Genomic DNA, 25,832 nt, shown 5'->3' on the forward strand with positions numbered 1-25,832 from the left:
ATGGTGTCCAGAGTCTCCTTGCTCAGTTCCACCGTCATCGACGACTGGGAGTCACTCCCTCCTGGACAGCTCGAGTCCCCCATCTGCAATATCAACCACAGAGTTGGTGACTGACTGTCTGGAACCTCATACACAACAACCTAAGCTATTTGTTTTGCAAGATTAGAATGTTTCGAGAAATTCACCAGACCAGACAAATTCCCAACACCAGACATTTCCCCTAGACACTTCCTCATATATCTGAAAGAGTTTGACGTGTAATGGGGAAATGCTTATTACTACACCTTGCCTTCTGGTAGAATTGAATTGAGTTTTCATGGGTTGTGTCTGAACTGAAAAGCCAATGCAATGTAGTATAGCGGGCCTAGATACTAACTCTTGGCAGCCCACTTACAGACATACATTTACTAAAAGAGGATGCATGTGGTCTAAAGTAAAAAAACAACAACAACAACAGTCAAATCAATACAGGTGAGGAGGACACAGGGGGGTATTCCATCAACGTCGCTAAAGGAAAATCTAGGCTTATTTAAATCTCGCGAGACTTTATGTTCCAGGTGGTTGCTATGACTACCTGACTATGTCTGGGAGAGAGCATATTTCCCGTCTGACTAGCGAGGGGACAGAGAAAGACACCCTCTCACACATACAGGTACTGGAACCCCCTCCTCCTTCATAACACCCTCAGGACACTCAGAAGACATCACATGTCACAAACAGTCATGACTACAAACTTTACACAGCTGTGGCACAGACAGTTATTTACTACTGAAGCTAGTTGACATGAGGAAGGGTTATACCTAGTTGTCTAGCCTTATTCCCATGAGTGTGTCAAGTGGTTTTAAGACCAGGTGTCGGAGAAAACATCTTGTGATGCCAGAACCACATTCTTTTTGTTTGTTTGTTATTTTTTCTGAGTGGGGCAGTCCCACTCATATTTTTCATTTGTATTGACAGTTACAGTGAAGATTCAGACAGGAATCAGAACCACATTCTAAGGCCTTCAGGGTATGAGTCTCATTGCCAGGGACACAGAGCTGATAGATGCGTATTAGATGAGTATTTAACTGGAGGACAGTTCACCAGCCTCAATTGAAAAGCGTTCTTCACACCTCCTCTGAATATCTGTATGCTTCAATTCAGTCCTTGCATTCACAAAACTCATAGGTGGCGGCTGTGGCGCAGGAAGGGGGGCTGTGGTGCAGGAGGTAGAGCCGCTGTCTAATGATCGCGAGGTCGGCAGATCGGCGGTTCGAGCCCCGGCTGGCCACATGTCGAAGTGTCCTTGGGCAAGACACTGAACCCCAAATTGCTCCCGGTGAGCGGGCCGGCCGGGGCCTTGCATGGCAGCTTGCCGCCATTGGTGTGTGAATGTGTGTGTGAATGGGTGAATGAGAGGCCGTTGTAAAGCGCTTTGGATAAAGGCACTATGTAAGTGCAGTCTGTTTATAGGCAATGACTTGATGACAATGTCAAGAGATAGAAACCTATTCCTGCTGACCCTGAACCTATTTCTATGTCATATCTTGTTTACTGTGCCATCAAACTGTATGTAGTTTAACAAGTTGTAAGTTACTGTTAAAGGTACAATCTGCACTAGTTACTGCTATTGTCAATTCAATTAATGATAATGTACAGTATTCCCATTGATTCTTGCAGGATAGCAAGGTTGTTTTACGACATTATTTGTATACATGTGTCATATTATAGCTTCAAAATATGTTTAAAGCGAACCTTTGAATCCATACTGGAGCTCTATCTATGAATCTAAGGTCATGTTCTCACATGAAAGTCCGAATCGTGACCTGGAGCAAGTGGATGAGATTGTAACATTGTTGCATAAATTATTTCTCTGATTTGCGTTCTCACAGCCCTTTACGTAAACGAAGTAACATACGTTATCGAAGCAACAGACATGCTAGTTGATTGATCAGAAAAATTTAAAATTGCCCGTTCGTCCCGCTCTTATCCAGATCAACGCGCATGCGCTGTTGTTTTCCTATGGACAGCCTCGATGCATCGTTTCTAACCGGAGCGAAACCACCCTTTTCAAGCGGAGCATGCGTTGGTTGTTTGCTCCGGGAGCGACTTCGAATGCGCGTTCTCACAGCTCCAAACGACGCAGAGCAAAGCGAATTTTATCCTAAACTCCGGGTGACTGATGTCTTGATGTCTGTCCATCCCTCTAGAACCCCCGCTGTGTGGACGATGGAGGCAGGGTGATCAACAGCGTGCTGGAGGGGGACGTCAGCCTGTCGACAGGAGCAGTCATCCAACACTGCCATCTGCAGGTCAGGAGGCGTTCAGTCTCAGAGCCTGTTTACATATTCTGACATATTCACATATTCACTATATGAATAGTTCAAACTTGCATCCTTCCTTTATTGAGGGTCTGATCTGTACCCGATGGGGTACATGAAAGAAAGAGAGGTTTATTTATTATATTTTCTCTTAACAACGCCTATACAAATTCTTCACCCCCTTTTCAAACATTCACATCATCTCAATGTAGAAAAAATGTAGTAGCTTGTCATTAGGATATCTGAGGCTTGTATGCAAAAAGTAATTACTTAACTATTCTTTTTTTTTTAGGACCATATCAACATCAGCTGATATTACTGACTACTCGAAAATGATTCAAGTCACTGATTAACCTTTGAACTTTGCCCCCAGGGTCCACTAGAGCTCCAGTCAGGTTGTTTATTGTCAGGCCTGGAGGTGACCTCCTCATCGCACCTCCGGAAGCTGGCTTTAACTAATGACATCATCATCCAGGGACACCGTGTACAACTTGGAAATCTGAAGCTCACTGTTTATACAGCGCTGGGGGCTTCTGATGATCTTGAGGTAACAAAACGCTTTTTCTTGCTCTCCTTTGTTCATGTCATCACTCGGTAGCTCATGATGTCATTACAGTGCCCTGCGTCAGTAACGGGACAGTGAAGCATGTTTTCAAGTCAAACCACTGAAACATTACACAGTAAGAACAGTCCAGTATGAAAAAAAAAAGTTAGGTTTAGAAGAAGGTCATAGAAGAAGGTTTTTCCTTCTATCAATGGCCCCGGGCCTGAGCTGGATTACTCTTCCTGCTACGACTGGTGGATTGATGATTTTGGTGGATTGCTTAGTCAAATGTATTGATTGTAAGTCGCTTTGGAATAAGGCGTCTGCTAAATGCCAAAAATGTAATGTATTTAACATCCCCCAGCCTGACTCTGATCACCCCCATCGAGCCAGCCAGAGGAGGAGTTGTACAGTCTTATTAGGGCAGGCAGAAAATATCTCCTATGGTGCTCCTTAGTGCAGCTAAGAAGGATCTGAGGAGTAGAGCAGAGACAGTTGAGACACCCCCCGTCTCTCCGCCCCTGCCTCTCACCCACGCCTCCCTCTCCTCTAGGTCGCCTCTGACCATGGAACTGCTACCTTCCTCAACCACAGTTGGAGAGACCTCTACGACCGCACTGAGATACAGTAGGACTGATAGCGTGGCGAGACTAACCATCTTAGAAACTAACCACCATAGAGACTAACCACCATAGAGATGAATAGAGACTAACCCCACCCCCTGTCTTAACATTAACCTTAACATGACCCTTGACCTTGCCTTAAACCTGAAACCCAGCTCATCTAGACCCTTTTTTCAGTAATATTTCCATTCTTGAGCTTTCTTTGTCTGGCGGGGAGCTACCATGTAGCCATGTAGCCATGCCAGGGGACATGAATGGGAGCAGCAGCACCACTCTCAGTATAACTACTTAACATCCCTCTACAAGATCTGTGTGGGCTGTACACGCATTGTCGATATGAAAACAATTAGCTATTTCCACTATTGCATGCATAAACTATGTATTATTGCATGTTATTCAAACTGAAAACATGATACAGTATGTGACTAGCTGTTGTACTCAGGTGGATGAGCAGAACATAATAATTAATTTTAAATTTTGCCATTTAGCAGACGCTTTTATCCAAAGCGACTTACAATTACGAATTACAGGGACATTCCCCCTGGAGTAACTGAGGGCTAAGTGCCTTACCCAAGGGCACACTAGTAGTGGTGTGGCTTCAGGCGGGATTTGAACTCACAACCTTCCGATCACAAGTCCAACTCACTATCCACTAGACCACCACTGCCCCATCACACCTCCCCCCTCCTCCCCTGCAGGTCTGAGGAGCTGTGGGGGTCCAGCGGACCCCGCTCCCTCCTGGAGGCTCGCCTGTTCCCGGTCTTCCAGCCCAGAGAGGGCGCTGTAGGGCTGGAGGAGGGCGTCGGCTGGCTGCTGGGCGGGCCTGGGTCGCTGAAGCAGTGGCAGGGGGCCTGGAGGCTGTCTCTCAGGGAGGTGCTGTCCCTGGCTGACCAGGATGCGGAGCTGGGCTGGAGGGAGGAGCTGTTCTTCCTGGCAGGGAGGAGGAGAGTGACGGACACACTGAAGGGCCACAGTGACCACAGCCTCCTGCCCTGCTTCAGAGCTGCTGTGCTGGGAGGCCAGCAGGAGGCGCTGCTGAGCACACTAGACTCCAGTGAGTGGCTCGTTTCCAAATGTTTTTTTTTATCGAATTTTTTTATTTTTATTTGAATTATTGACAATAATACAAATACATAGATGGAGACAATGATGCTTGTAATTGTCAGGGATGGAGCGATAAAGTCTGTGACTTGTTTCCGTCGCTGTCCCTGGTGTTAAAAAGGGCCACGAGGGGAAGGGGCCATACCAACAGCCACTCCCATACAGTACAACACTCCCATACAGTACAACACTCCCATACAGTCATACAGTACAACAGAACAGACAGACAAACAGGTCCTTGATGTGGGAAGACAAAGCGCATCAATAGCAACCAACAAGTCCATAAAAACTTCCAAGACGTGTATAATTTAGCCTGGAACATACAAGTCCTTCTCCTGTCCTATAACTCTCTATTTGGTTTACAGTGGGATGTTGCTAAACAGCTGTATTCTGATCTTAGCCTTGAAAGCTGCGGTACTGTCAGTTTCTTTGATGCTTAAAGGCAACTTGTTCCATTCCACTGCGCCTGTATATGTGAACAAAACTTCTCCTGTTTTTTTTACTGTGTCTACAGGGGACTAGATTATGGCAGCTTCCTCTAGTGTTGTATGAGTGTGCTATTCTCTCAAAGAGATTATTAAAGTAAGCCGGAGCTCTGTTGTTCAGGACCCTGTGGACTGTCACAAGACGCATCTGACTGGCTCTGGCTTCAACTGGCAGCCATTGAAGCTCCATGAATTGGGCCTTTCCAACGTGCGCTTTGTAACGGAAGCCCAACACCACTCTAATTAATTTCTTCTGTGCTGTTTGAAGTTTAGTTTTCAGAGGTTTGTTGAGGTTCCAGTACCATGAGCTGATTGCATAATTAAAATGGCACTGAACTAGGCATGAGGCTAGGGTTCTAAGACATTTTTTGTTTAAAAACGAGGACTTCCTGGCGATGGGGTCATGCAGGCTTCCCACCAGTATTTAGCGTAGAATTTTGCGTTTTGCTCTCTATCGGTTCATTCTGAGAGAGCTCAGAGTGGGATACATAGATATCTCAAAGTAACACAAAGCTCTGTCTATGAATTTGAGATCGCACCTTTTAACACTCCACCCTCTCTCTCTCTCTCTCTCTCTGGGACCTCCAGTCGCGGCAGGGAGCAAAGAGAACCTGGGCGTGGCGGCCCGCTGCCTGGCCTGTATAGCTGACGTGCTGGGCTGTCTGGCCGGGGAGGGCAGGGGGGGTCTGAGGAGCGGGCCGGCCGCCAACCCTGCCTGGAGCCACGCCTTCTCTCTGCTGGAGCGGGGGGACCTGCCTGGCGGGGTGCAGACCCTGGCCGCCCAGAGACTCAACTGGCTCAGCAGGTACGACCACCCAGCACACTACCTGGTTACTATGACTACCAGCACACTACCTGGTTACTATGACTACCAGCACACTACCTGGTTACTATGACGACTAGCACACTACCTGGTTACTATGACCACCAGCACACTACCTGGTTACTATGACTACCAGCACACTACCTGGTTACTATGACGACCAGCACACTACCTGGTTACTATGACTACCAGCACACTACCTGACTACCTGAACACTGAATGTGCTTTTTCCGGACCAAAACAGGATTCGTTCATGAAATATTTCTTTCTTTCCCTGATTGCTAATTATTAAACGTAGAGTCGTTACAACCATTAGGAAGCTTTTAGAAAGCTCGAAATGTTACATACTGTACCTTCTTAAGCCTAAATTAGATGTAAATTACTTGCAACAAAAATCCAAAAGTCAAAAGTGGCTGTATTAGAAATGAAGCCGGTCAAGATTATCGTGATGCAGCCTTTGAGTTTGCGACAATGGAAACAGATCATTATTTTGTCATTTACACGAGTCAATAATACATGCAGTATTAGTAGTGTTAGTGTGACCTACTGCGTGGATGTGTTGCTGCCCTCTACAGGACAGACTTGCTAGTGCGTGCGGCGCGACACTACGAGGGGGCTGGGCAGGTGCTGCTACGCCAAGCTGTGATGTCAGCACAGGCGTACGTCTCCATCGGTCGTGGCGAGGTGATGCCCATAGGGGCGTGGCAGGAAGTGGAGTGTCCTGCCAGGTTGGACCTATCAGGTGAGTCGCAGAGGCCTGGTTCACCAGTTCTTATGAACACTAAAACAGCCATGAGGGGTCATTTGACCTCTGTGACTAAAGAAAATCTTTGCACTCTATCAAATTTCAGGACCCTCCTTTCATGACTTTTCCTAGATATGTGTGTTCTACCACCCAGTATCCTTACATTTTCAAAATCACATCAATAGTATAAAGCTATTTTGCCGTTTTTCTGTGTAGGAAGCAGGCTAATTGAACAGATGGCCAACTAGTGGTCGTTGTGTGTAAGTAGCAGCTTAAGCATTGTAAAGAGGCGGCTCTTTTAGTAGGTAAAAAAGGCACGGCTGTTCTAGTGTTAACACACCACCAGTCACAGCAGTAAGCCTGAAGATATTAGGCCCTCAAAACCCACTACTTCAAGCTCGCCTTCACCAGTTAACCCTCTCCCTCTCCCCCTCCCCTTCCCATGTGTCCCCAGCACTACCTCAATTACGCCCCTATACTTTCTTTTATTTATTTATTTTGTTTCTTTTTATTATTACTACTCGATCTTTTCAGTTTGTAAAGCGTCTTTGAGTGTCTAGAAAAGCACTATATAAGTCTAATGTGGGGTGGCTGTGGCGCAGAAGGTAGAGTCGGCGTCTAATGATTGGAAGGTTGGCAGATCGGCGGTTCGAGCCCCGGCTGGCCACATGTCAAAGTGTCCTTGGGCAAGACACTGAACCCCAAATTGCTCCCAATGAGCGGGCCGGCGCCTTGCATGGTAGCTTGCCGCCATTGGTGTGTGAATGTGTGTGTGAATGGGTGAATGAGAGGCTGTTGTAAAGTGCTTTGGATAAAGGCACTATATAAGTGCAGTCCATTTACCATCCATCTGTTAAACGAGAACAGCCATGGAGGGGGCATTTGACCATAATGTATTATTATTATTATTATTATTATTACAAGTTCTTATGAACACACCACCAGTCAACAGCAGTAATCTCCCCCCCAGGTGGCTGGAGTGACACGCCCCCCATCGCCTTTGAACACGGCGGCTCCGTGGTCAACGTGGCCGTGAGGGTCGATGGGAGGCGGCCCATCGGCGCCAGGGCTCGGCGCATCAAGGAGCCCCGCCTGCTATTGGTCAGTTCCAGCGGAGGGATGGACTGCGGTGTCGCCATGGAGACCGTTTGTGAAAGGCTGGAGGATCTGAAGGACCACTGTCAGCCGCACGCACCTGGTGAGGCTCTGCTTGCTTCCTCCCTCCATCGAGGTAGGGAGGGAGGGGGGAGGGGGGAGGGGAGGAGAGAGAGGGGAGGGGAGGAGGGAGGGGGTAGGGGAGGAGGGAGGGGCTAGGGGAGGAGGGAGGGAGGAGGGAGGGAGAGAGGAGAGGGATGGAGGGAGGAAGCAAGCAGGGGACAGGGGAGGAGGGAGAGAGGAGAGGGATGGAGGGAGGAGTGGTGTGGTAGTACAGTACATGTCGGGTCAGGGGTTTTTCTTATTTGAAAATTGAAATAAAACTTCTGTGAACAGTCAGCAGGGTTCCCACGGGTCCTTGAAATCCTTGAAAGTTTGTGAATTTGAGAGAAAAAAAATCAAGGCCTTAAAAGTTTTTCAAAATAGACATAGGTCATTGAAAGTGCTTGAATTCCTCTCTCTCTCTCTCTCTATTTTTTTAAAATATATATTCAAAAATGTTTTTCTTAGCTCGTCAACTAGTAAATAAGTCTCTGTATTGCTTAACTTTACACATATTTCACAATATATTGTTTTGCTGTTCTGTGATAGAGAAGGCAAGAGACCATCTAGTGTTCACACATTCAAGCCTCTCTTTTTAATTGTTGTCTGTGAGCGGATAGTTCCTATTATATCAATTCTCATCTAGATGCGTCTCAAACTATGCCGTGTTGGGTCCTTGACTTTGAGGGAATTGAGTCTTGAAAGTCCTTGAAAGGTGCTTGAATTTGATGTTTCAGAAGGTGCGGGAACCCTGGATTATGCAATAACTGCAATAACTAATCTGCAACCCATTGACCTCACTAGATGCTGGGTATTGTCTGGGGATGGCCTGTACTGCAGCCATCTTCACTTGTTTGTTTTTAGATCATTTTGCCTAAACTCTTATCAGGAAATTATGTTCAATTGGATTAAATGTAAAGATTGACTTGGCCATTCAAGAATTGCCATAGTAACTCCCTAGTTGCAGTTCAAAGTAGTCACAGATGAAATGGTGAAAGCATTTATAATCAAGTTTGTTATCAATAATAAGTTTGTCTTCCGCTCCTTCCTCTCCTCTCCAGTTCCTTAGCCAATCAGGTCAGTAAGCCATCTCCTGCAACAGAATCACTGTATTCAGGCAGGGCCAATGTCAAGTGAGCTCAGCTGATTATATTAGTCTATAGGCCCCACTCCACTGGAAATAATACTTTAAGCTCTTTTGTTATACCTTGATAATGAACTGTATGGACACACACACACACACACACACACAAACCCTCACATACTCATGTAGTGTATGGGATGTATTACCTGAGCCTGCTGGCTGGGATTTCTCTGAGTGGAGGCTGGTATTCAGGGCCCAGGCTGCTGCGATTGTGGTGACCGTTAGGTGATCCTTATGGCCCATGTTCACCTGCAACAAAGTCAAAACAGGACATAAGGGGGTTAGAGGTGATTGGTGGAAGAAGAGGAGGTAGAATGCAAAGTCAGAGTAGTGACTTTGGTCCACAAATCAGGAAGCAGATCATGGTAGTTAGGTCAAGGTATAGCCTACACATTTCCCCCCAACCATAACACAGCCTCAGATGTCAGACTATAGACTACTGTAGATTATATCTCGTTCTATTCATTCTTTTTCACTCACCATCCGTTGCCTCTCTTTTGTCAGAGCTTCCTCCCTCGGTTTTTTGTCCATCTTCAATTCTTCTCTCTCTTTCTCCTCTTTCTCTCTCTCATTCATAATGCTCTCCCTTGTCTGCATCTTTTCCAGCTTTTCTTCCAGCAGTCCTCTCTGGTTAGTCAGGGCGTCGCTGTCGCTCCATGTTTCGAGCATATGCTCCTGCTGAGCTCTGTTCAGTTTGAGCCTCTCTTGCCAGAGCCTCTCTCCCTTCTCAGCCATCTCCTCTTTCTCCTTCCTCAGAAGTTCCTCCTCTTTCTTGTTCTTCAAACACTTTTTGAGCATGTGCTCCTGTTGAGCTCTGTTTAGTTTGAGCCTCTTTTGCCAGAGCCTCTCTCCCTTCTCAGCCATCTCCTCTCTCTCCTTCCTCAGAAGTTCCTCCTCTTTCTTGTTCTTCAAACGCTGCTGTTCGGTTTCCTGTCTCTCTCTTTCCATCCTCTCCATTTCCTCACTCTCTCTCAAGTTCATCTTGCTCTCCCTCTCCTTTAACTTCTCTCTCTCTTCTTCCAGCAGTCCTCTCTGGTTAGTCAGGGCATCAGTGTCGCTCCATGTTTTGAGCATGTGCTCCTGTTGAGCTCTGTTTAGTTTGAGCCTCTTTTGCCAGAGCCTCTCTCCCTTCTCAGCCATCTCCTCTTTCTCCTTCCTCAGAAGTTCCTCCTCTTTCTTGTTCTTCAAACGCTTTTTGAGCATGTGCTCCTGTTGAGCTCTGTTTAGTTTGAGCCTCTTTTGCCAGAGCCTCTCTCCCTTCTCAGCCATCTCCTCTCTCTCCTTCCTCAGAAGTTCCTCCTCTTTCTTGTTCTTCAAACGCTGCTGTTCGGTTTCCTGTCTCTCTCTTTCCATCCTCTCCATTTCCTCACTCTCTCTCAAGTTCATCTTGCTCTCCCTCTCCTTTAACTTCTCTCTCTCTTCTTCCAGCAGTCCTCTCTGGTTAGTCAGGGCATCAGTGTCGCTCCATGTTTTGAGCATGTGCTCCTGTTGAGCTCTGTTTAGTTTGAGCCTCTTTTGCCAGAGTCTCTCTCCCTTCTCAGCCATCTCCTCTCTCTCCTTCCTCAGAAGTTCCTCCTCTTTCTTGTTCTTCAAACGCTGTTGTTGCATTTCCTGTCTCTCTCTTTCCATCACCTCCCTTTCTCTCTCCATCTCCTCACTCCTCCTCTCAACCTCCTCTGCCTTCTTCCAAACGTCCTCCTCCTTTGCCCTCAACTCCTCCCTGTCCTCCAATAAGATGTCTGTCTTCTCTTTCCACCACTCTACCTTTATTTCCATCTGCTGTTGCTTCCTGCTCAACACCATGTTGTCTCTGTTGAGCTGCTTCCTTTCCTCAAAGAGGGCCACCTCCATTCCTTCCATCTCCTCCTCCTTCTTCTCCAAGGCCTCCATAGCACTCCTTATATCCTCCCACTGTCTCTCAATATCTTCTCTCTCTTTGTCCATGTTTGCAAATGAATGTAGAACACTGCACTGCACTGAGCTGAAGTTACTTACTTTTGAATGTTTTACATCCGTTGTCATGGTAGTGATAAACAGCATCAGAACTTCTATACATTCCAACATTCTAAATGACACAATAAAAGATATAGGCTGCCTTCGTAAATTCTTTCTGGAAATCTGATCAGCACTCATGGAATGCCTCTTGTCCAATCAAATTACTTGGTCCCTTGCCGTTGAACACACTGTGCGCTCCGGTGCTCTCAGAGCGAATTTACGAAATGGTAAATGGACTGACTTATAGCGCCTTTATCCAAAGCGCTTTACAACGGCCTCTCATCCACCCATTCACACACACATTGTCCGCGGTGTCTTGAAAAGTATTAAAAGTTGATAAATCGATTTTGGGAAAATCAAGACCCTTAATAAGTATTAAAAAGTCTTATCACGATTTTATGAGGTCTTGAATTTTGTATGTATTTTTCTGAATTAGACTCTGTCCAAAGATTTTGTCCTAAAAACTTTTAGTAAAAGTTCGTGAATTTATTAGTTTTATTTAAAAAAAACTAAGATGAACCGGAAACTTTAACGTAATGCATAACCCCGAGGTTACGTCACATGACGCCCTGAGAGCGAAAGACGAAAACGAATTTCTTTGAATCATTTTGTAGAAACCAAGTGGAAAGTGTAAAAAAATAACAATGGGAAAGTGTACATTTGCGGAGTCCTGGTTGGATGTGCCAGACTTTAAGCCATGGCTGCCTGCAACCAGTCGCCGGTAACATCAGGGAGGCGTATTGTATATGTAAAAAGAAAATAAGTGTTGCGTCGATGGGGATCAACGGGGTTAAGTCGCACATGCATGGCGCTAGCCACAAGGCCGCCGTTGGTCACCGAGAGCGGCAGCTCTCTATTGTAAATGTTTGTGCTACTGCCGTTGCAACACTACCTAAATCTACTGCCGACGTTACACCAGCCGCACCCAATGAAGCTCACGTTACAGCTACGACCGTGGCTACTAACAGGGCAGCCACCTCTGCCTCGTCTTTTGCCGACATCAGGTTGGCTCTGGGCGGCACACAAACACTGCGTGCGGAGATTATATGGTGTCTCGACACAGCGGTGAAACACCACTCACTGAACTCAAACGAAAACATTTCCGATGTTTTCAAGGCAATGTTTCCAGACTCGGACATTGCCAAGACGTTCTCCTGTGGCAAGGACAAAACTGGATATATAATAAGATTCGGGATAGCACCATACTTTAAGCAGCAGCTCATTGACACCATTAACAAGGCTGGCCAGTTTGTGCTGATGTTTGACGAGTCTCTCAACCAGTCAACAAAAACGAAACAGCTCGACGTCCACATTCGGTTTTGGCAGGATGACCGTGTTCAATCACGGTACATTGGCTCTCAATTCCTGGGACACGGAAAAGCTGACGACCTGCTGCATCACATCAAAGTACGTTTATTTACATTTTTCATACTTATACTTATGGACAATCGTGTGGCTAAAGTGTAGATTAATAGATGAGATTGGGATGTGGCAAGTGACTCGACACAGGTTGATGGGATTGGGGAGGAGGAGGCATGGACGGTAGAGAGGGTGGTTGTCTGTCAGTAAGGATAAAAATGTATCCCTAGGGATAAATGTGAAACAGAGAGTGGTGTAATAAGGTTACTGTTGGATGTGTGATTTTGATTGATTGATTGTGTGTGTGTGTGTGTGTGTGTGTGTGTGTGTGTGTGTGTGTGTGTGTGTGTGTGTGTGTGGTTATTGTGGGTCCTTTAACTAGCAAATTGTCTTCATTATTCTTGAGGAGTGAAGTTGGGTGACCAGGCTAGCAGTTCAGTTTAGCTTGAATGGCTTGGAAGTAATTTACATATAATGATGAGTGGAAATTAGGCTATAGTTAATATCTTACTGAATGTCTGAATGGCAGTGTATTTCAAGAATAAACATTTAATGAATATTGTCATTAAATACTAATTGCTGTGTCTATTCACAGGAATGTGTTGCAAAACTCAATATGAGGCAGCTTCTATCCATCAGTATGGACGGCCCAAATGTCAACTTGAAGTTGGCAGACCTCCTCCAGAAAGAGCATGCTGAGCTGTATGGTGCTCATCTAGTCAATGTTGGAAGCTGTGGGCTTCACACCATCCACAATGCAGTGAAGGCAGGTTTTACTATGTGGCAGCTGGACAAGGTCCTTCGAGCACTCCATTTCCTTTTCCACAATGTTCCAGCTAGGAGGGAAGACTTCACTGCCTTGACTGGGTCCACCTGCTTTCCGCTACCATTCTGTGGCCACGGGTAGGTTGAGAATACACATTGAGAAAGGGCTTGGCCTGAAATGTCTGTGTTTTTATGTGGCAACAATGAAGTAAAATGACACAATTAAAATTGGAGTGACCTGACATTGTCCATTTTTGCACAGGTGGGTTGAAAATGTCCCTGTGTCAGAGAGGGCAATTCTAGTGTGGCCAATGATCATGATGTACATGGATGCAGTCAAGCAGAAGAAGCTCCCAAACCCCGGTACTGCCTCTTACGACATCATTGAGGCAGCACAAGCGGATCCCCTCATCATCGCCAAGCTCCAGTTCTTCCTGGCGATATCCAGGACCTTCAGGCCCTTCCTGACCAACTATCAAACTGATGAGCCAGTTCTGCCCTTCTTGGCCAAAGATTTGAGTGAGCTGCTGAAGGTAGTCATTACACTAGGGCCTAATTCAACTATGATTAATCTATATTAACTAGTCCATACCCGTGGATTTGTGGTGGTCCACAACTCTGCAAAATAGTGCCCCTCTGCCAATCCATCCTCAATGCCATGTGCAGTTTTACATAGATTGGCCAAGTCACTTGAGATAAAACATTGATGCAAAGAAACACACACACTCACACCAATTATCTGTTTAATGGTAGGCTAGTAGGATAGTTCTGTCACTGATTGCTTGCTATATCCTTTTAAGAGTCTCCTGCGGCGGTTTGTAAAGGGGGAGCTCCTGCAAGACGCCACTCCCCTGAAGCTGACCAACATTGACGTGGCTGATGAGGCGGACAGGGTATCCTACAAGGATGTTGACATAGGCCTGGGTGCTGAAACTGCCATCAAGGTAATTTTGATACTGCCTATTTTCTTTTCAGGGATGTATGTCTGGATTTGCTCTATCTGTACACCAATCCAACTACAATTTGTACATCTTATTCTGCTGTTTGTATTATTATTATTAATTAATAATAATAATAATAATAATAGCGGATATGGAGAAACTTTTTTTAGACTATAAAGCTTACCTTCTACATAATTTATAGCCTATGTTTATAGTCTGTTCCTTATTTGTCACGGGCACTTCAGGGCAAGCCAGGAAGCAGGGTAGGTGAGCTTTCTGTGCTCACCTTCAGGAAAGAGTGCATGCAGGGCCTGGTTAACATGGTTAAGAAAGTGCAGGAGAAAAGCCCCCTGAAAATTCCAGTGATCAGGGCCATTGGATGTTTAGATCCCACAAGCATGCACAGAGATGCAGAGTGGTGCCTCGCAAAGATGAAGACAACAGTACAAACAATGCTGCAGGACAAGCAGTTGGCAGGAGGCGTCTCAGCTGGTAGGAAAAATATACAGAGAGTAGAAGTGGATAGGTTACTGTAGGCTAAGACCATTTTCTGTGCATTCTTTTGTCAGTGTGAAAGTGTCTAAGCTTTTTTCAAATGCATCCGAATGAAATAATAGTAACACAGAAGATATCTACACTACACTGCTTTCCTTTTAATTACTTTACAGACACTTTGCCGTGTATTTGTCCAATGAAAGATTAACTAAATGACTAGAATTTAATTTAACCTATTAGTAATATTTCTTTAATTTCCCCTGTTCCAGGTGATGTGATCGTCCAACAGTTCCAGAGCTTTCTCTCTCTTGAGGCGAGAGATGAGAGATTCCTCTCCTTTCAGCCCCTGAAGGAGCGGCTTGATGTGTTCCTGCACTCAGCACTCAGCCAGTCTTACCCTGAGCTGTCCAAGTTTTCTCAGAGCCTTCTACTTCTGTCCCATGGACAAGCCACGGTAGAAAGAGGATTCTCCATCAACAAGGAGGTTGAAACGTGCAACATCCTTGAAAGGTCGATGGAAGCTTTGAGGTTGATGCGACAAGGTCTGCGACAAGGTCTGTGTCTGTGGGGGTGTTCTCAAGGTACCTCTCACCAAGGAGTTCATGGGTTCAGTAGCCTCTGCAAGGTCAAAGTACAGGATTTACCTGGAAGATGAACGGAGGAAGAAACTGAGTTCTGCACAGGGCCTCAAGAGAAAAGCCGTTCTAGAGGACATAGAAGACCTGAAGAAAAAGAAAAAGGTTCTGACAGAGGTGTGCCACTCCCTCCAAAGAGATGCTGATCAGCTAGCTGAGCAGGCAGAGGGGAAATGTGGATCATTAATGGCCCAGCTGCTCACAAAATCAAACACCCTGAGAAGAAGATGCAAAGAAAAACAGAACACACTGGTCGAAACTGAGAAGCTGCTGGACTTGAAATCAGACGAGCTGAGGCACATGAAGTCATGAAGATCTTTTTTTTGGTTGAGTGGAGCATGTCATGACCAAACCCAAACCTGTCTGAGAACACTGTTGTTGTTCAAATGGTGAATTAGGGAGGGGAGATGAATGAATGAATGAATGAATGAATGGACTTTATTGTCATTGCTACAGTACAGGTACCAAACAACGAAATTTAGGAGGGGTGGCTCCCCTGGTGTTAGGAAAGGGAAAAAAAAAAAAACCTTTTAGAAAAAGAATAAAATCACAAGAAGGTAAGGAGCTGGTTTACATAAATAAAGGCTATGTACACAATCCACTGTACTATACTGCACAGATAGTCAACTAGGGTTGTCATATTGCACAAAAGTATTTTTTCACGTTATTTAAAGTGTCACAGTTTGCAGGCTTGAAATGTACATGTTTGTGCCTCAGCACTAGCTGCCATACAATCCGTCCAGACTGTCCTGGGCCCAGAACTTAGGCCTTTGCTGTGTTCAGGGCCTTGACGGCCCTGTGGTAGAAGCAGTTCTTCAGTCTGTTTGTCTTAGCGGCCGGGGTCCTGTACCTCCTTTTCGAGGGCAGCCTGATAAAGTGTACGTGCCCAGGGTGGGTCGGGTCCCTGGAGATCTTGGAGGCCTTCCTGAGACAGCGTGTGTTGTACAGCTCTTCCAGAGAGGGGAGGGGGGCGCCGGTGATCTTCTGTGCTGTTCTCACGACTCTCTGTAGCTCATTTCTCTCCGCTGTTGTGCAGCTGTAGAACCAGTTGCAGATGCCGTAGGTGAGGATGCTCTCCACTGCGCCGCGGTAGAAGGCCACCAGTATCTCCTGCTTGTTGTGTTCTTTCCTGAGGCATCTCAGGGTGTATAGCCGCTGTTGTGCCCTCTTGATGGTGCCTTTTGGACGCCTAGATGGTGCCTTTTGGGTGCCTAGATGGTCCTAGGACGTGTGTCTCCCTTGGTGGGATGTCACATTACGTCTTGTTTCTTAAATCCCTTTTTGTTTAACTAAGAGTTATTGGGATGTTATATGGACAGGATATGTTCTTTATCCTACATTAGGTCTACTGTATTGAAACATATGTGTATGCATGTTGGTGAGTGTATGCTGCCCTAACTGACTGTGTGCGTGTGTGCGTGTATATCTGTCTGTTTGTGTGTACGTGTATGTGTGGTGTGTGTGTGTACGTATGCATCTGTGTGTCTGTATATCTGTGTGTGTGTGTGTGTGTGTGTGTACGTGTATGTGTGGTGTGTGTGTACGTATGCATCTGTGTGTGTCTGTATATCTGTGTGTGTGTGTGTGTGTGCATGTATGTTTTTAATAAACCTTGCCTTTGGTTTAATTTTTCCCAGCCTATTTGAATTCTGTTGTATGATAGTGGTCTAGTCTATTGCAAACTAAAACTGTTAAGTTAAAGGTGTCACTGATGTAAACGGTTACAGCTCGAAGTGGCGGTGAGGTCTGGAAAAAGTCTTAGAAAGGTATTGAAATGAACCTCAAGATTCCTGTATATACCCTGTTCACACACCAATGGCGGCAAGCTACCATGCAAGGCGCCGGCCTGCTCATAGAGAGCAATTTGGGGTTCAATGTCTTGCCCAAGAACACTTCGACATGTGGCCAGCTGGGGCTCGAACCGCCGATCTGCCAACCTTGCGATCATTAGACGGCAGCTCTACCTCCTGCGCCACTCTACCTCCTGCACCACAGCCACCTCACGAACACAGCCATAATGAAAAGAACCTCTTGCATGGGCTTTAAATGGGTATTGCATTCAAGCAACAATAATTATTGCTTTAAAATGAATTGACCTTTAAGGGCCACCATAGATGTTCCCATGTTGAGTTTCCATTTCCCCCTCCCCTGCTCCAAGAGGATGAGAAATGACAAATACATATATTATGTATAATATTAGCTTACACTGCACTATTGATTAGTTCACAGACTATTACAAGGGTAGTTCACTCTTTCTAAACCGTCTCAAACTATCTGTCTCAAACGATGCCGTGTTGGGTCCTTGAATTTGAGGGAATTGAGTCTTGAAAGTCCTTGAAAGGTGCTTGAATTTGATGTCTCAGAAGGTGTGGGAACCCTGAGTCAGAGCCGGGACCCAGAGTCGGGAAGTTTTTGGGTTCGGGGGTGGACCCGTTAAGACCTCCACTCTGATGTGTCCCATCTTCCCATGGTAACGTCATATCACAAGTTTGGAAAACAAAATGAGACGGTATAACTCTATCCCTGTGTGTGTTTGTGTGTGTGTGTGTGTGTGTGTGTGTGTGTGTCAGGTGCCCTGCTGAAGGCGGTGTGTGTGTGCAGCGGCCTGGTCACCTTCCCTTCCCAGCAGCCCCTGGAGGAGCAGCTGCTGCAGAGGTGGGGAGGGGGGGGTGGAGATCCACATCGCCATGGTGCTGGGAGGAGGCTATGGTCTATTATGGTCTATTTCTATTATGGTCTATTATTATGGGCTATTACCTCTGAGAGGAAAGGTTGACACACGCAACACGCTTGTCCACTGTCATGCAAAATGCGTTCGAGCAATTGCGTGCCAATGCCAGACGAATGTTAATACAAGGGAACAACAAGCCGTTACTTCCTGTAAAGTCTGACATGTACATTTCAGCTGTGCTTTATCCCTTCTTACTTCTCTTTCCCATCCGTAATTTGATCTTTGTGGAGTTAAAGAAAAATAGGTAAAGAAAGAATCATTCAAAATTCTCAAAGAATCTGAATGCAACTCCCTTAACCCCTCCTCTCCTCTCCTCTCCTCTCCTCTCCTCTCCTCTCCTCTCCTCTCCTCTCCTACCTGCAGGTACCAGCAGCATCCTGGCGGGGGCGGTGTTGGCAGCTGTGTACAGATGCACCGGCCGCACCTACGACACAGACTCCCTCATCCACGCTGTCCTGCACCTAGAGCAGATGCTCACCACCGGTCAGATAACACACACTCAAGATGCACACACACACACACACACACACACACACACACACACACACACACACACACACACACACAAAGTTATATGCATGAAGGCTTCGTTTGATTTGAATGTGGGGTTTGGAGGTGTTTTCATTCTGTTCCATAACTGTGTTGCACATTGTTCATGTTTGCCATCTGAATCTGGGGCTTGAGGTTGTTCGCTGGTGAGTATTCACCCCCCCCCCCTTCTCTCTTTGTGTTTTTCTCTCCCTCCCTCTCTCCCTCCGTCCCTCCCACCGTCTCCTAGGTGGTGGATGGCAGGACCAGGTGGGGGGTTTAGTGGGGGGGGTGAAGGTGGCACGGTCCAAAGCGTGTCTCCCCCTCCGGGTGGAAGTGGAACGTCTCGCTCTGTCCCAGGACTTCCTGGTCTCTCTACAGCAACACCTCCTATTGGTCTACACCGGCAAGACACGGCTAGCACGGAACCTACTGCAGGTAGTCACAGCTCTTATTGATAGGAAGCCTCGTCTCTTAAGTCAGACATGTTCCTTCCTCTGACAGATGACATGTTTCCCGTGCTTCCAGCTTATCGTGTGCTCAACAATTGGCTTCTGTGTTCTATAGACAGAACAGGAGGGATGTGCTTACACAGGAAATCCGGTTGTCATTATTTCCCTGATCCTCCTCTGGTTCCTCCATTTGGGGGCGGCTGTGGCGCAGGAGGTAGAGCCGCCGTCTAATGATCGCAAGGTCGGCAGATCGGCGGTTCGAGCCCCGGCTGGGCACATGTCGAAGTGTCCTTGGGCAAGACACTGAACCCCAAATTGCTCCCAATGAGCCGGCCGGCGCCTTGCATGGTAGCTTGTCATCATTGGTGTGTGAATGTGTGTGTGAATGGGTGAATGAGAGGCTGTTGTAAAGTGCTTTGGAATAAGGCGTCTATATAAGTCAGTCCATTTACCGTTTTTTTCATTCTGAACCCCACATTAACTCATCATGTCTCTGGAGAGTGTCTGTCTATAGAAGGAAGATTTTTGTCTTCTCAAAAGCTTGATTCGTTGTTTCCACACATAGGGCATAAACTGGTATTTCCACAATTTGTTCAATAAACTTTTCAAAGGTTAAAACAAATAGTCTGGCTGGTTTGAACCTTGCCTCAGGTGAGAGCGGTTGATTTTAATTGAAGGTTTATTTTCTTGACATTTAACAGAAGCCTTCATGCAAATCGATTTGCAATATATACATCTGTCTAAGTAAGTGAATCATCTATCCATCAGTAATCATAAGAAATAATAATCTATGCCAAATCCAGGGTCCCGTTACAATGCTAGAAGAACATCATTTACTAGTCAGAAAGGCTTCAAACACAATTGTAGTTATGTCAGTTCTCTAATAAATTATGCCATCATTTTAAACATACATTTTTAGATTAGATTCAACTTATTGCAGAGTACAAGCGTCAGACAACGAAATGCAGTAAAAAGTGTATGTCAGAAGTGGGATTCGAGCCCCTGTCTTAAAAATAAAACTCAGATGAATTCATCCGGAAATAGTTGTTACTATAGTAACGTTAGCGTTGGTAGCTTGGTTGTGGTCGCTGAGCGGGCGTTAACCCACAGCTGCTTGTTTTCCAACATAGTCCTCCATTATTGTGTTCTCCTACTTGCGCTTTTGAACCACAATTTAACTACAACACTCCTGCTGATCCACTTCGTCCTCAACATTGGAAGACAAGAGCGAGAAGAAATGGCGAACGAGTGTATCGCCTTCCAGCTTATGCCGTTCATGCCAGCCAGAGCCACCGTGAGAGTTTTCCCCCTGTGTCTCACCTGGTCGACTGTTCTAACAAAACCCCCCTGCTTCAGTCTCTCACAAACTTTTTGAAAGATCACTAGGTCACTATTTCTATGTTTTCTCCATGATATTTAAATCTTTAATTATCTGAAGGCAGACTGCAGTCTCTTCCTCACTCCAGAAATGCTGGCTCCTGCTAGTCGCCATCGTGGCTTGCTATGCTGTCCCTAACAACAAAACCCAGGATTCCCTGCGAATCGAGCATGCGCAGACGTAACTGAATATTCCGGAAAGCGACATTTTCCGATTAAGGTGTATACATGTCACAATATTCAGATTCAAACAGGTATATGCCAGGGGTCTTATTCTGAATATTCTCCAATCGGAATATGGCCTTAATCCGGTTCTGCACGTGTTTACATGACGCTTACCCGAATCTTGTGCGTATTACGATTAATACAGGAATATGGTGTGCATGTTAACTTATTTCTCAGGGATGAGACTATATCTCTACAAAATAATGATGACTATCAATCCTACATCAATGTCTTAGTGAGTAGGCAACCCATGGTTTTGGCTGTCTGTCTCATACATGATTTCCTGTCTACAATACAGAAACCAGACAGGTTTCTTTTGTTGCAACTTTTTATTTTTGGCTCTATCTAGTCGCTACACTAACATACACGTCCTTCCTGTGTCTTTCACAGTAATACCACTTCTGACCACTTCCTGTTTACATTATACAGTAGCAGTAGAACACTTCCTGCCAATGCTGCAATTTCTCTTCAATTATTGAACAAAGGAATCAAAATAAGTTAAGAGTGGCCTTATCTACTTCATTTATGCTCATCTGCACTTCTTTAAAGATAAGACAAAAACGGTGGTAAATGCCCACCTGGAATAATACTGTCTTACCTGTCCTGTCCTGTGACTGTCCTGATACTTCAGTGGAGGAAAGGAGATGAGGAGGGGAAGCCACAGGTCCTAAACTGATCACTCTTCCCTCTGCCTCGTCCCTAAACCTCAGTTTTTAATGTGAGTCAATGCCGTGTTAAGGTTTGTCCTGACTGAGCTGAGTGTTTCTCAAACCCCACCTTTAAGTGCTGTTCTTAGAACCAAGGGTTGGCGATTCCCTATCCCAGGGGGCATTGTAATAGAGTTTATTCTTCTAAATCTGTGGTCAAGAGCATCAAGATCAGCTGTTCCTTTCATCTTATTGATGGCTTTTTTTTCCACCACTTTTGTTTTGTTTTATATTCATTCTAAATACATAAAGGCTGTATACTGAATACTAAACTCTGGTACTGTGATCAACTTCAAGAAATTATCTGTTTGAAATAATATTAGTAATCGAACATCAATAAAAAGGTCACCTTTCAGCAATATCTTGGGAATATGTAATGAGGGATTAAGTCTGTCCTAGATCTGTTCGTTTTACATTCCTCTACCTAACTCTAATCTACCTCTCTCTGTCACTAACACTTGTTAACCATTTGAGACCGGGAGATAATATTGGGTAGCCTACCTAAACTGTGTTGTGTTTGGCAGGATGTGGTGCGGAGCTGGTACAGCCGCCTCCCTGCCATCGTGGAGAACGCTGAACAGCTGGTGGACAATGCAGAGGAGTGTGCCCGTGCGTGCACTGAGGGTGAGTGAGGATGAGTGAGTGAGACTGAGGGTGAGTGAGTGAGAGTGAGAGTGAGAGTGAGACTGAGGGTGAGTGAGAGTGAGGGTGAGTGAGTGAGCGTGAGGGTGAGCGTGAGGGTGAGACTGAGGGTGAGACTGAGGGTGAGTGGGTGAGAGTGAGACTGAGAGTGAGAGTGAGACTGAGGGAGAGTGAGAGTGAGGGTGAGTGAGTGAGAGTGAGACTGAGGGTGAGTGAGAGAGAGTGAGACTGAGGGTAAGAGAGAGTGAGGGTGAGGGTGAGTGAGAGAGAGTGAGACTGAGGGTGAGAGAGAGTGAGGGTGAGTGAGAGAGAGTGAGACTGAGGGTGAGTGAGTGAGGGTGAGACAGCTGGTGAGTGAGTGAGTGAGAGACGCCCCCTCAGACCAAGCCACGGTTTTGGGTAACTGAACACAACGTGACTCAAAAGTGACCAAATGACACTAAAAAAATCTAAAAAAATCAGGCCGTACTGCACATGAGCTTTTCGACGGAACTCGTAAAATTAACACAATCACACACTGAGCATGAGACCAGCCAGATAACAATGCAAATGTGCTTGCTAGCACGAACAGGGACTTTTTCATTGGGGAAACTTTTTATATTCTCTTTTGTTGAAGTAATAATAAATAATAATAATAATAATACATTTTATTTATGGGCGCCTTTCAAAGCTCTCAAGGACACCTTACAAGACAGTTTAAAAACACATATCAAAACATTAAAATCAACAAAGCAAAATGAGATAAAAACAGCAAAATCAGATAAAACAACAAACAAAATACAGGAGATCAAACCAAGTAAGCCATTGTGAAAAGGTGTGTTTTAAGAAGTGTCCCCCTCCCTCCCTCTCTCTCTCTCTCTCTCTCTCTCTTTCTGGAAGGTTCTCTGACCAGGCTGGGGGCGTGTCTGGAGCGCTCCTGGCAGCAGAAGAAGGTGATGGCTCCCGGGTGCGAGCCGGCCGCCGTGCGGGCCATGATGGACGCCCTCCGCCCCCTGGCCCTGGGGCAGAGCCTGGCCGACGCTGAGGGGGGGGGGCTTCCTCTATCTGCTGACCCGCCAGCCCCAGCAGGGGGAGACAGTGAGGCACATCCTCAACAATACACACGTGAGTACGGAAGGAGAGAGACGGAAATGGCCACTATGTTGCATTCATATATCCTACTGAGCACTTATTCATGTCATTAAGGTAATGTTGTTTGTGTCATGTATGTAGAGCTCTAGAATCTAGAACGTAGAATTTCCGATGAATGTATTTGCAGTTCATGAAATGGCTAATAAACTTTTACTTCTTTCCAAGAGGAGAGCTGATCTATCAACTTCTGGTTGGCAGTCTTTACATGAGTTTAAACAGGGTTCCCGCGCCGGTCGTAAAAAGCCTTTGGGCCCTATTATGCACTTCTTAACTTGCCGTCTTAAGTGTTAATTAAGACTCACCGCCAGGTTAAGACCTACCCCCACCCTTATTATGCGCTTCATACGCGCTACTGCTATTATGCAGGTGTCGATAGGCGCCCACACATAAGACGTAAAACTCCCGTGCATATATTGCTCATTGTGGGAGTGTTCATATGTTAATGAAGTGCACTAGGCGCCCCTGCTATTATGCGATCTGACTTTGCTCCTATCGCTAAGAAGTGGTTTGAAAAGTTCTTAAGTTTAGACTTCATGCACGTTTTGAAACACGAGCGCGCCTCCGCGGTTTGCGCATGCATGTGGGCACACATGAACACGCACGTGGCTCCACGGCAAGACGTCAATTACGGTCACAGTATAAATGCTTTATTTCAGAAGGGAGAGGCAGAGAAGCGCGCTGACCTCCTTCTCTGGACTTCCATAATAGCATAGCGCTAATGACTCAACGCAGCCGGTTCTTAAAGGGAATGGCACCTGGCACGCTGATTGGGTTGATTGAGAAGACGCCCAAAACACACCCATGACTAATTTCTTTGCTTAGCGCCGGGTTTTAGGCGCCCACTACAGCACGCATAATAGCAAAGTGGCCTTGACCACGCCTCCACGTCTTAAGTTTAGATCTACCGCCTCGTCTTATTGATGAAGTGCATAAAAGGGCCCCTAAAGTCTAAAATCCATCAATCCGATTTATAAGGCCTAAAAAGGGAGCTGTCCTGCAAGGAAGCTTTTGTGCACTTTGTTCTCTTCACGTTGAAGTGACTTTCTACAGTTAACTGTTAATGTTAATACATTTACTTTTGAGTAATTATCTGACTTATTTATTTTATATTCATTATCCTTCAGACTTTTTTGTCTGTATGGCAGTGAAATCCCTAATTTCATCACCTCGAGGATGACAAAAAGCTATCATATGGTTTTGCGACAGGTCTAAAATTCTATTCAAAGAGGTCTAGAAAAAGGCCTAAAAGGGTATTAAATTTGACTTGTTGAAACTTGTAGGAACCCTGTTATGGAGCCAAAACAAACCAGCATTGCCTATTGTGTATCACAGGGCCTTGGAGACTTCACTGTCCATTCAGTTGAGCTGGACATGGAGGGGATCTCACTGCTGGAGCCTTCCTGAGACGGACGGGGCGGACAGACGAATGAACATGGACGGACCTCACCACTGCTTTACTGTCCCGTTACTTACTGTACACTGTGTCTTCCTTAAGTTGGCACATGCCTTTTGAAAGGAATTTTCACTGCCACCAACACATCTGCACAAGTGTTGTTGTGAGACTAACTGTTATTGGAGTGTTCAGTAGTAATTATAAAGATGAAATGTGAAAGCAGTGTTAGCTCAGAGGACCTTATTAAGTAGTAACCCTCTGACTCAAAGTTACAGTACTTAACAAAGTTACCACCATTCGTAAATGCTGTTACACAACCACTCAGTCTTGAATATACTGGTCACGGATCATATTGATGTGGTTACTGACACGTCAAATCATTATCCAGGCCTCGTAATATCTGTTGCGCATCTACTGGTAGTCCGCTTAACAAGCGGTCTGGAAGTTGACTATTAGCTTTAAGAGATTGTTACCTAACTTTTGTCATTCAACAGTGTCAAACACCTATTAAGACTTAAATGGGGCATGAAATGTCTCATCGGAGCCATTTAGTATGTGATTGAAAGTAAAGCATAACTTATGTTTAGTGTTCATGTATCAAGTATGTTTGCTAAGATGACGTTGTCTTCCCGAGATCTGAAAATATGGACAAAGATCAACCAGTGCTGTGGTTTAAAGCATCTACTGTGTCATTTACTCCTTGATCATGATTAATATGACTCTAAATAAGGACGTATTACTATACTATAGCTACTATAGTTTGTAATCATGTTGTGAAAAAGTAATACCTCTCCTTGAGCGCAACAAATGGGTCAGAGACATGGAGTGCTGTGCATAGCTGCTTTAAAGGTACAATATGATTGTTACAGTTGTGCTAACTTGCCATGGTACATCAGTAGCAAGTAAGGAATGATCAATAACATGAACTGAAGAGGGGGGGGTAGTGGTGGTCTAGTAGTGGTGGTCTAGTGGATAGTGAGTTGGACTTGGGATCGGAAGGTTGTGAGTTCAAATCCCGCCTGAAGCCACACCACTACTAGTGTGCCCTTGGGTAAGGCACTTAGCCCTCAGTTACTCTAGGGGGAATGTCCCTGTAATTCGTAATTGTAAGTCGCTTTGGATAAAGGCGTCTGCTAAATGGCAAAATTAATTAATTAAAAAAGAGCGCCCAAACAAAGCCTTTATAAAACCTGGTGTTGTGATGCTTACCTATGTTACGCTTTGTTTGTTAAGGATATGCACACATTTGCCGCTATTAGAAAACATAGCATGTGTTATGTTCAGTATGTGTGGCCAGTGTGAGATAAAACGTATCTTATTATCTTACTTATCTAACACTTCACCTTTAATGGTTAGTGTGCAAGCTTGTATGTTACATTTAAGTTGTTACATGGGTTTGAATTCAGCCTTGGTTGGACGAGGATCAGCTGTTACACTATTGCATGTTGACTAGTCACACAGTCTGGCTCAGAGTTGCAGGTGCAACATCACACC

General features: G+C 45.4%; 1 pseudogene across 1 annotated transcript; it reads left to right on the forward strand.

The window, feature by feature from the left end:
- Window positions 1-24,349, forward strand: LOC308169822 (L-fucose kinase-like; annotated as a pseudogene). The gene is made up of 15 exons: window positions 1-102; window positions 524-652; window positions 2,190-2,291; window positions 2,674-2,847; window positions 3,398-3,471; window positions 4,166-4,521; window positions 5,642-5,858; window positions 6,452-6,618; window positions 7,592-7,819; window positions 17,723-17,861; window positions 18,247-18,366; window positions 18,662-18,849; window positions 21,697-21,796; window positions 22,694-22,918; window positions 24,278-24,349. The product of its transcript is annotated as an L-fucose kinase-like (transcript).
- The last annotated feature ends 1,483 nt before the right edge of the window (window positions 24,350-25,832 follow it).

The sequence above is a fragment of the Nansenia antarctica genome (assembly GCF_963989245.1).
Source record: "Nansenia antarctica genome assembly, chromosome: 14".
NCBI lineage: Eukaryota > Metazoa > Chordata > Actinopteri > Argentiniformes > Microstomatidae > Nansenia > Nansenia antarctica.